Raw genomic sequence first — 12,123 nt, forward strand, 5'->3', positions numbered from 1 at the left:
CAGGCATCTGTATTTTTATACACGCTCCACATGTGCAGCGAGAGGAGAGTCCTCCAGTCCAGTCTGGGCAGGTGCCCAAGAAGGGCCTGAGAGGTTCTGCCTTTAAAGAGCGTGCCTGTAACGTAACTGGAAAGATGAGGTATAGAGAAGGGGCTAAGCCAGTCTGCTACGAGGAGAGAAGGCTCTGTCCAGGGGAAGCAAGACCGTCAAGAGAGATCACAGGAGGTGAGAGAGGGAGAGAGGACTGAGGACTGAGACATCGTCAGGGCCTTGGCAGGAACTGGGTGGCACACTGAAGATGGATCATTCTAGAAAGTGGAGTGAGAGGAAGCCCACAGTGCGGAAACAGGGCAACAGCACAGCCCTTACCACCTTCAGGGATAGTTACCATACCCCCAGGGAACCTTGTATGGTGAGGCCAGCTTGAGAGAAGCTGGGCCCTGGAGTCAAGTGGCAATGCCAGCCTGAGGTGGCTTCACAGGAGGTAGCGGGGGAAGATATGGAAGGAATAAATATCCCAAACCCAGCGGAGGCCAGTGGCCTGCTTGTGTGTCTATATGTGTCAGCCTCTGGGGCAGAGAAGGTGGGGAGAGTAGAGAGTGGTTCCACAGGGGCAAAGTGAAGATGTCAGCCCAGCTCAGATGGCCAGGAATACCCACTTTGAAAAGTCAACATATGTTTGGTTTGAGCCCTGTGACAGTGTTCGCCTGCCCTCCCGGCAAAGGACTGGGGACGCCCTCGGAGAATTATCTAATGTGTCTCACTAGCCCAGGAGGAGGGGATGTGCGGCCACACTAGAAGCTCTCATGAGCAGCCCTGGCCACAGCCCATCAGTGCTAAACACGGGAGGCTTGCCGGCCTGTGCCACGCACTCCTCCAGCACCTGGAGCCCCTACAACCCAACACAGCAGGGCTGGTTATACGTGGGCACTGAGGCTCTGAGGAGTTAAAGAACCTGCCTGAAAAGAGAGAGCTAGACAGCAACCAGGCAGGATTCAAACCCAGGTCTATCGCACAAGAGCTTGAGCTCTGGCCATCCTATCATGCTGCTTCTTTCCAGAAAATAAAGTGTGTGAGGAGAATTCTCCATGGGTACCTGCATCCTAAAACTGAAATAAGGCATTGTATTAGTCAGGAGAATTTAGGCTATGATGCAATAACAAACATACCACATATCTGAGAGGCTTAACCACCCAGAAGTTCATTTCTGGCTCCCATCACTGTCTGGTGCAGGGAGGCAGGGGGCTCTGCTCGTTGTAGTCACTGGGGGACCCAGGGGTCCATCTCAGCATGTGCTTCCACAGTGGCTGTGGGAGGGGAAGGGAATGTAGTAAAGAGTTCTCACCCGCAAGTCCCACACATCACTTTACACGTATTTTATTGGCCAGAGCAAGTGCTACGGCCCCACCCAAGTTCATGGGGGTGGGAAGTAGCGTCCTCCCCATGCTGTGTCCTAACGACCTCCATGCTAACCCCCTTGGGCTCTTACTACGTGCCAGGCACTGTGCTAAGCAGTTTGCACGTATCATCCCATTTGAACTCCACAACCACCTACGAGGCCGAGTGTACTCATAGCCCCACTTCACCAACGAGGGCTGCAAGGCACAGAGAGGTTAAATAATTTGCTAAGGTCACACAGGTAGCAGGAAATAGGGCAATGGTTGAATCCAAGCAGTCCAACACACTTAACCACCAGACTCTGATCATTTAGTGATTATCCAACTAACAATTATTTGTGCGGGGCCTGTATGGGAGGGATTGAGGACCCAGTGGAGATCCATGGCTTTTCACTGGTGGATCTGCAGTGCAGAGGACCGTGCATTCTGCTGGATTTCATCTTTAGAAGGTGCCTGTTAGGATTTTAACCCCAAATCTCAAAGCTGGGAAAAACCGAAGAACCCGAGTTGAAATGACCCTCTATCCCATCTTCATCCCATTTAATGCGGATTCTCTCTGCATCACCCCCTCCTCTTCCCTGGGGGCTTACAGCCTCTGTGTCAACACCTCTGTCTCTGGGGACAGCTCAGCTTACGACTTCTTCACAGCACTGAGCCCTCGGTCTCCCCATCCTGAGGCCAGGGGCAACTGGAGTAACCCCGTTCCTTGTGGCATTCCCCTGTCACATACTGGAAAGCGTTACCACATCGTTCTCTGGATAAGAATCAGATAAGAACAATGTTTTCAATGCCCTATCCTGCTCCTGGAACGAGTGAGTTTCTTTAAAGAAAGGCAAAGTTCCCGGCATTTCCCAGCCTGGCCTCCTCCCCGTGGCTGCCTCTGTTGTTCTGGTTGCCATCATGTCCCCACTTCTTTCCTTTGTACCAGGCACTCCCTGAAGATAACATCTGCCAGGCCACCCCTCCGGGCCAGGTTTTTCTGTGGGTGGGGGAATACCCACTTTGAAAAGTCAACACATGTTTTGTTTGAGCCTGTGATAATGTTCGCCTGCCCTCCTGGAAAAGGATTGGGGACGCCCTCCGAGAATTATCTAATCAGTTCTAGTTTCCCAGGCCTTTCTTGTTGGATTTTAACTTCATTTTTAAGAGAAAACAGCCAAGCACCACAGGTTACTAAATTTCTTTCTTTTTCTTTTTCCTTTTTATCATAAAGATTAGGCCCAGGCACTAAGATTTGAATCATCCTATGTTTTCTCAAATGGACCATATCAAGGGGCCATGTAACCATGATACCTAGTATTTGCTCAGTACTTTGAGGTTTACCTTGCACTTTTATATTTACACTCTTTGATTTGATTCTCATGTACTTCCAGTGAGCTAGGCATCAGAATTCTGTCCATTTTACAGATCAGTAAACTAAGGCTTAGTGAAGTTCAGAAGCTGGCCCAATGTCACATGGCCTTTAAGTGGGAGAGCTGGAGCTTGAACTTCTAGTTTAAACCTACCATGAGGCCATGGCCACTGCGTGCTTGCCAAATTCCACTTCAGTGAAGCATAATTTTCACTTTTGATGCTTTTGTGGCCCCAGAATGGAACCAAGATGTTTATTCAGCAAGTGTATAAAGCATTTCTGGGCAAGTGCTATTTGGGAGTGAGCCTAGAAAGGGCAAGCGGGTGGGCAAACACCAGGGGTCCAGCCGAGAGAGGGTGCAATTCATCATTTATCCTCACTGTATGCAGGTGGCCCTACTGAAGAGCCAACCACAAGCGGGCCCCGGGCACTTCACTTGGGATCTGCAGAGAGAGGGCTCCCGGGACTGGGATGCAGAAAAGGCGTCTCCCCCGAGGGAGAGGTGTGGGCAGGCCTTCGAGCTAGGACTTAGAAGACCACGATGAAGGTAGAACAGGCACAGAGGAAGGGAACTGAGCTTCTGGACAAGAGCCCCCAAGGTTTCTCATGACAAAGGTACAAGCTTTGGGGGTCAACAGAGGCCAAAAAGGTGCCCCCCTGAGTCCCTGAGGTAAAACACTTCAGCTCCAGCTTCTTGTTGTGTTTTTCATTTCCTTGTTTCCTCCCTCTTGGCTATAAACTCCCTGGGGGTAAAGAGTAGGTTCATGAGACCCAGTGTGCCCACCGAGCAGCCCACAGCTGGTGCTTGATCCGTGGTGGCTGGGAGACTGAATGGGAGGGGCATGGCCAGAGCAGAGGCTGGAACCTGAGTCATCAGTGGTACCACCTGGGCCGCTGCCTTCCCCTCTCCAGCCTCAGTCTCCCTCTTAGAGTCAAAAGGGTTGGCGTGGGTCATCTCTAAGACCCCTTGGACTGTCTTCCTCTCTCTCCATCCCAGGAGCATTTCTTGGCAGGCAGGCAGAGGAGTAGTTTTGTTCAGCCCCCACTCATTATCTCCTGGCCCTTTTTGCCCCAGAGCTTCGAAGTTTGCAGAACAACAGGGAGTTCTCATAGTTGGCATGCATGACCCGCCCCTACCGCACACCCCTTGGGCGTTGCTTAGCCGGTAGGGGGCTGTGCTCTGAAGGAGGGGCCTGAGCTGCGTGAGGCTGGCATCTCCCAGCCCCATTATCACAACCGGGCCATCTCTCGAAGCCACATTTCAGGATGACGGGTCAGCCTGGACCCAAAAATGTCTTCAGGTCTACCAGACTTAAAAACGCATCCAGGCCTCAGAGATGTTAATGAGAGGAGGAAAAAAGGCTCATCCCACAGCCAGAGGACCAGGGGCCGTCTGGGCTCCCCATCAACACCCAGTGTTGTGTTTCTGGCTTTCTGGCACCCAATCCAACACCCACTCTCCTCACTTTCTCTCTCAGTAACGGCATCCTGATTTCCTTTTGGAAACTTGCAGGCTGTCTGATGAGACCGTCATTCAAGATGCCCCGCTCTCCCCAAGACAAGAGATGGCACCTGAGCCCGACAGAGCCCACTACGCAGGTTTTCCTTGGAATCTGAATCCTGAGCAGAGGGACAAAAAGCAGGAAATGGTTGGTGGCCTTGTTCCAGTGGCACCACCACAGAGAGACCTTCCATCTGCTCCTGCCAAGACTCTCAGAGCAGCCGCGTTCCAATCCTTCGGCCCTGGCTGGTCTACTTTCCCCTGATTCTGTCCCTCATTTTCAACTGCCTGTTCTGTTGCCCACATCCCCAAAGCCCTATCTGATTCACCTTTCAAATCCAAAGGCAGAGGCATAGAGACTGCACAGCTGGTCATCTTGGGGTAGCAGAGCGAGACCCCTGCCTCTTCCCAAGAATCAGGACCATCAGTGTGGCAAAACCACAGGTGAGACCAGAGCTCCTGTCCCGATGCCGCCTCTCAGCCGTATGGCCTCAGGCTTTGGACTTGACTTGGAACCTCAGTTTTCTCATCTCTAAAATGGGAAAGTTTGCCTACCTGTTGGGACCGGGGTGTGGCTTAATAAAATACCCAGAGAGGACCTAGCACAGGGCTGAAAATCTACAGGACTTTCCGGGAGGGTAGATTAGATTGTCATTCTGATGAGAAAGTCTCATTGCTTCTCATCTGTTAACCCCAGATGTATTTGAGAAACAGAGTCAGCTTCTTTCTGTTTAACATGCACTGAAATCATCACCTTTTCAGTTGCCCAAACCATTGGGTCACCAAGAAAAGCCTTCCCAAGCCTCTTTCGGGAAAGGACTTCTTTTTCTAACTTGAAACAAGGAGTCATTTGCCAAACTGAAATAGCGCAGAAACCTTAGAACCCACAGATTTGAGTGAATTCTAATCTTGGCCAAAACTGGCAGGAGTGTGAGGGTGTGGGGGGAAGGGGTGGATGAGTCAGAGATTCCACCCTTCAGAGGGGGCAGCCTAATATGGCATTGGGGAGCCACGAGAGATGACTTAGGTATGCCTGGACTTCCAGACTGGAGCCACGACTCTGGCCAGGACCCAGCCGTACCCCTCCAGCCCCACCTACCCTCACATACACATGGAGCAGAGCCTTGGGTGGCGAACCAAAGCTGGGAGCCCAGATCAACTTGGGAGGAGCCAGCCAAGAGACCAGGACCTTGACCCCAGAAAGGGTGGCACCCACCTTTCTCCCAGCATGCCCTGGGGCTTGGGCCAAAGGTGGACCTGTCTCTTCAGGCAGGACGTGGTCCTCGCTGACTCCAAGGTCTCCTGAGGGCAGCCGACATTGATCAAGTCTGTGATAGGGACATAAACATGTAATAGTGAGTAATAGTGAGGCTTCACTCCACATAACCTCAGAGCAAGTGAAATTTATCTTCATCCCTGGAGAAAAAGACCGGGTAGGGGAGGACCTTCAAAGGCGAGAAGTGATTTCTGATGGTTTTACAGTTTAACGAAAACACAGAGATGCCTCTTCTTTTTTTCTTTAAGAATAGATACCTGTTCATGTATAACTGAATCACTTTGCTGCATACCTGAAACTAACACAACATTGTTAATCCACTATACTCCAGTATAAAATAAAAAGTTTAAAAAAAACAAAAACAAATAGACAAACAAAAAGAGATGCCTTTAAATGGCGTGGGTGGAAGACAGCTGACTTTTAGACCTGGCTTAGCTCCTCACTAGCTGTGTGACTATGGGCAAATTGCCTTGCTTTTTGTGCCTGTATATATATATATATATGTTTAATCATCTATAAATTGAGAGAAGTGCTTCTCAAACTGGAGTGCTCATCAGAATTACCTGGAGGGCTTGTTTCCTGGGCTCGGGCTCAGAGATTCTGACTCAATAGGTCTGGGGTAGGACCTAAGAATTTGCATTTCTAACAAGCCCCCAGGATTACAGAATTGCTCAGGCATATTCAGGGGAAAAACAAAGTCTCCTTGCCCTGGATGCCCAGCAAAGGTCCTCTGATTGGACTGGCCTTCTCACGGCTCCATCCCTGGAGGCAGCATGTGAATCCATTCCCCCAAACCACTCAGATCAGCAAAACAGAGATTGCCGATAATTGGGAAGGGCCAAAAGAAGGAATGATGCTGGAGAGAGAAGCAGCAAACACCTCCCTTGGTGTCAGAGCTGGCACTGGAACCCCAGTGAGGCACAGTCTTCAGCCTCTGTTCTTTCCAGCCCACCTGCCTCCAAAGTGGACTAGATCTGGGAGGAGTCCTGGTTCAGGACCCCACCTCCAGGGAAGACTGTACCTAAACATACCAGACAGATGAACCCATCCACATCCTTCCAGGAAGGAGGTAATTACCTTGGCTCTCCTGACAGGTGTCCCCCAGGGAGACTTCAGCCACACGCAGGAGTCACGCTGGGGCATTCGTGTATAAACCTGTGTCCTGGACAAACAGACAGAAAACTCTCAATCACTTGGGCTTGCAGACTTGCACAGTGTCTATTTGCTGACCTCAGAGACACTCCCAAAGGACAAGGGTGGTGATGAAGGTGATAATGAAGGGACCAGTGTGTCTCTGCCTTTGTCCCTGAGGTTTGATACTCCCTAGGAGGTATCTGTTCAGATCAGGATTTCAGGTTTTAGATGATCTGTTCCCAAAAGTGAGCCAGCCATTTATCAGCCTTCCTACCCAAGGAATCTGGAATAATATCTTCAAATAATATCTGGAATAATATCTTCAAAGTATTCATAGTCTAGGGGAAGATAAGACCCAAAGAAAGAGAAACCACAGTTCATGACAAACACCATTGCTGAGCTTTGGATAAAATTCTAACTCCACGTGCAAGAGACCAGGAAAGACTTCCAAGGGCTGTGATGTTTGACCTGGGCCTTGAAACAGTTTGCCAAAGAAAGGCGTCTGGGGAAAGCCATTCTAGATATAGAGAACAGAACGTTGATTAGTGGAGAGGTTGTCCATGGAATGATGGGTTCAGAGTGACGGGAACATAAGGTCTCAGCGGGGAGTGGTGAATGACAAGCCTGGAAAGTTGGTTAGTACGTCATGCTGCAGAGTTTGGATTTTATCCTGAGACGGCAGGGGCCAACAAAAGTTTTTTTAAGCAAGAGAATGGAATGGGATGAGACGTGACATTTTTAGGACTAAAACTGGTAGAGGGTGGAGGGTGGCCTGGCCAGGGAGAGACGGAGACAGCCGGGCTAGTCAGGAGGCAAAGAGATGGGAGGACAGAGGGAAGGCCATGGTTATGGAGATGGGAATGAGAGGGACAGAGCCAGGACAGGACAATGGACAGGAAGTGGTGGCTACTGGATGTGGGAGAGGACAAGAGGGAGGAGTCAAGGCCACATCCAGAGTCTCCGGTTTGGGAGGCTGATGAACGGTCTTGACCAAGTTAGGGAGTGAGGAAGAGGAGAAGACTTGAGTAGCTTGGCATGAATGGAGCAAATGGACACGTATTGGGCCATTTTCTGTAGGCCACCTCTTCATACTTCACATGGCAAGTAATTCTTGAAAAATACAAATGACTAAGTGATACAGAGTAGATTTTCAAAATTTCCCCCCAGAACAATCATCTCAAGCCTGGAACTCTATCTCCTGATCATTAAAGCCAACAAGATCATCAAAAATACCTGCAAAGGGCAGGCAAGGATCAAAACAAGAATAATAAGCAAAGCAGTACTGGGAAGGCAACCTCTTCTTAACTCGTAATTGAATCACGTCCACTGACTCTTGTCGGGTGATATAAATTAACACACTTAAGAGACATCCACGCCAGGGACTCTACCAAGGCCCCATGTCCGTGTGTACCCCAACTGGGAATGATGGACAAAGTCCCCTTTCATGCAATCCTCTCCCAATAGAAAAAGAAAAAAACAATTTTAACCACGGAAATAAATAGAGAAGATGATGGCTTTAAAATTAAATGTTGGAAAAACGTCATGCAGCAAAATCCCAAACCCCAATCGTGGTTGAGGATGCCGCAAACCACACACATTTGCACTTCAAGAGTGAAAGATGTTTTGAAAGAGTCCTTGAAATAAAGATTCCCAGGTTCCACTGGGGGAGGACCAATTTCGGTCCAAAACACATCTTTATGGCTGGGTTTTTGAAGCCCAGGAAAGTGTTCCTAATGGAAAGGCTGACCGGTCTGTCCACACACCACACCAGCAAGATCGAGGCTCTTTAAGAAAATGAGATTTTCCTTTGCAACTAGGTCAACGTGGAAAGAAAACAAGAGTTTCTTCTGGAAAGTTCACAGTTTTCAAATGGGACGTTAGAAAAATAACTTCCTTATGGAATGGGATGCCTTATTGCTTTCTCTTTTACCTGAAGCCAGGTTAACTGGTTGAGAAAACAAAGTGGCAGAAAAACAGGAACCACCTGTTGTTCAGAAGTGCTGTCTGACGGGCTGGGAAGACAGACCCTTCCTAGGTACGCAAGTTCTACTCAGGTGCCACAGGCTCAGGCCCACCGAGCCCAGGCAGGTGCATTGAGAAGTGAGGCTGGCCAGGTAGGGGCTGACAGGTGGAGCTCATGTGCCTGGTCACGAGGGAACAAAGGCTAATCTGCTCTGGCCACTGTGGCCACGTGATGCCAGTGTCACCAACACCTGAATTTCCAGGGGGAGCTTGAGAGATGCATGTTTATGTGAAATCTTCTGAATTTTAACACTGAGAACCAAGTCCAAAAAAACTGAAACACAACATGGGCCAAACACAGCCCAGCTTGCCGGCACCATCTGAGGTCTCTTCTGTCCCGTGCTAATCAGGACTGAGGCAGAATTTCAACATGTCAAGAGAAGGAAAGAAAAGAGAGGACTCGTTTGTTAGGCACTATCTTGATACTAGAAGCCGGGAGACTTGGGTTCCTGTCCCAGCTCTTTGACTAACTCCTCGGTATGTCGCTGGGCCAGCTGCCAGCTCCCCCTTCTCCGGGCCTGTGAAAGGAGGGGCTAGGATGAGGTGAATTCCAAGCACTTGGCCACCTACAGCCTGGGATGCTATGCCCTCAGCTGATGGAAACCATTCAATGCGTAAGAGGTGTTTTCTGGGAATCAGAGGTGACCCTGAGTTAATGGTTCAGGAATTCAGGTGGGTGCAGCCCTCTGTACTCCCCTCTTGGTTTTCAGGTGATTTCTCATGAGGAATCTCCCTAACCTCCAGAAGGAAAAAGAGCTGATAAGCTGAAGTCTCAGTGAGGCTCCTGTGATATGGCTCCTGTTTTCCCACCCCTGTGTGCTCCACAGGGATTTGCTGAGGCATTGAGACTCTAGGCAATCTCATCACGCCTCAGCCTTACAATAAGCCTGGAAGGTAGGTACCCTTGTCCATTTCTTTGCCTGCATTTTGAAGATGAGGCAATGGAGGCTCAGAAGTGTTTATCATCTTACCCAAGGTCACACAGCAAGGAGAAGGCCAAGAGAAGGACACAGTAAACTGAGGGTGGTCTCTATCAGGAAAGGCTGGCCCACCCATTTCTAGGCAATAAAATCCCAAATACTGTAAGAAGAGAGAGTGTCTCAGTTAAAAATGGGCCACTTTCAGCATCTTTGCACACTCTGCCCCTCCTACAACTTTCCTGGCCACATAGAGACAGCCGTGGGTAGCTCTGCCTTAGGTCCAACTTAACAACTCCTTCTGGGACCACATTTCTGTTGTTTTGAAAGATCAACCAAGTAGCCCACCCTCTTTCTAGATAACTCAGTTTAAAAAAAAACAAAAACAAAAACAAAACACAGATTCGTTACCTGGAAAGAAAATCGCTTTTTCTCCTTTCTCTTTGATGGTATTTTCTTTCAGAACCCCGGATGTGGCAAAGGACAGGATATTTATCTGTGTTTATCTGACAAGTGCAGGGGCCAGGACTGCCGGGCCACCCTCATCCTGGGGGGTGTCCTGACATCAGAGGACACATAGCAAGTATGCCTTTTTCTCCAGAGAAATGACGTTCCCCTGTGCCCTGGGAGAACTGGGTCTCTCTTTCTCTGGAACCATGTGCCTCGAGCAGCCAGAAAGAACCAGAGAATCCACACCGCCTTGTCCGCAGCAGAGGGTCACCCCCCCACGGGACCCAAGACTCATTCCGTCATGCCCGAAGCTCCCCTGTGAACTTGGGGGTCTGGGCAGAGGTATCTTCTTCGTGACCGAGACCTTAAGGTTTTTATTTACAATCACGCTCGCAGTTGCCCTTTAGACCTGTTGCTGTTTTGCCTCTTTCCAGGGCTTTTCCCAAAGTTACTGGACAACAGCTGTGTTGGGGGGGGGGGCAGAGATGATAACTGCCCCTACATTATAGATGAGAAACCTGAGGCTCAAGGGACTAAATGGCTTGCCCAGGGCCATCTGGCTGGTGAGGGCTGAGCTGGGTTTCAAGCCCAGCTCCTGAACTCCACTGGGCTGGGCGGCCTGCCTCACTCTGCCCCCCTCTCACCCCCACGTGAAGGCCGAGAGGGCTCCCTGCGGTCCATCCAGTGAGGGTGGGCAGGAGATGCCAGCCCTGGCTTTGAAGCCCATGGCTACTCAGAAGCTACCCCACTGGCTTGGAGAGACAGGTGTCGTGTCTACAGCCCCTGGCTGAGGTCTGTGGAGAAATGCAGCCTGTATCCCGGGGGGACAAGGTCTGAGGGCTGGACATGAGACCAGGAAGGAAAGGAGAGGAGGAAGAGAGGGAAAAGGACAGCTATGGACTGAATTGTGTCCCTCCTCAACTCACGTGGAAGCCTCTGTTCCCTAATGTGACTGCATTTGGAGATAGGGCCTTTAGGGATGTAATTAAAGATGAGTGATGTTATAAGGGTGAGGCCCTAATCCAATAGGATTGGTGGCCTTAAACCAAGAGGAGCAGAGTCCTCTCTCCCTCCCTGTCCTGTCTCTGTCCCCACAGGCATTGAGGAGAGGCTATGTAAGGACACAGTGGGAAGGTGGCCATCTGCAAGCCAAGGAGAGAGCTCTTCCCCAAACCAAATTGCCTGAAGCCATGTCCTGGACTTCAAGCCTCCAGAGCTGTGAGAAGTGGATGTCTGTTGTTTAAGCTCCTCAGTCTGTGGTATTTTTTATGGCTGCCCAAGCAGACTAAGACGAGCACAGACTCAAAGAAGAGGGAGAAAGAGCAACCTCGCTGTGGCCAGCCACCACCCAGGGTGCGTCACGCCACCCTCACCCCTCAGTTCCCATGCCTGACACCCTCCCCCAGACCCGAATCTCTTCCATCTCCAGGAGGCCTATTCCACAGAGACCTGGGCTGAGATCTACCCCAGTCAGCCCAGGTAACCATTCTTTCCTTAAAAACTCCCCTTCACATGGACAGATTTTCTCACTGTTGACTCCGTTGTCCACCAGGGAATGACCCTCAAGGTTTCCTCTGACCTGGGTCACGTGCATTCCTCCTCAGCCTGTTCTATCCTCCAAGAAGGTCAAGTATGGGTCACCACCTCATGCAAAGCTCACCCAGCAGGGAGGGACTAACTGCTGGGCAGTTGCCGGAAGTACGCACATTGAGGAAAGCCTCCCAAATCTAGAAACAGGCCAGCTCGGGTTTGGATCCCAGTCTCCCACGTGGCAGCTGTGGAACTGTGACTACATTGCCTCAACTCCCTGCACCTGTCTCGGGAGAGCGGTGCGAACATGAAAGGAGATGCTAGGAAGACCCACCCCCGCTGAGTCCCCTTCTCGCCAGGGTCAGGCAGGGAACGGGTTTACTGCTCTGGCCAGTCAGGACACCAGAAGGCCCTCGGATAAAATGGGAGCCCCCAGATCCACCAACCTGATTGTAAAATTATTTGAGAGGCCACCAAGTCTCAAATATCCCACCCTCCTCCTCCGTAACAGGTTGAATAGTGCCCCCCCCAACCCCCAAATATGT

The 12,123-nt window shown here is 50.4% G+C and overlaps 1 long non-coding RNA gene across 1 annotated transcript; it reads right to left on the reverse strand.

The window, feature by feature from the left end:
• Positions 1 to 4,975: 4,975 nt before the first annotated feature.
• Positions 4,976 to 9,929, reverse strand: LOC113623671 (uncharacterized). The gene is made up of 3 exons (XR_003434005.1): positions 9,653 to 9,929; positions 6,603 to 6,687; positions 4,976 to 5,577 (listed from the first exon to the last, which is right to left on the reverse strand). It is a non-coding gene; the product is annotated as an uncharacterized LOC113623671 (long non-coding RNA).
• Between the last annotated feature and the right edge of the window lie 2,194 nt (positions 9,930 to 12,123).

This window comes from Aethalodelphis obliquidens, unplaced genomic scaffold, assembly GCF_003676395.1.
Source record: "Aethalodelphis obliquidens isolate GAN/ISIS:26980383/991018 unplaced genomic scaffold, ASM367639v1 scaffold11, whole genome shotgun sequence".
NCBI classification, from domain to species: Eukaryota; Metazoa; Chordata; class Mammalia; order Artiodactyla; family Delphinidae; genus Aethalodelphis; species Aethalodelphis obliquidens.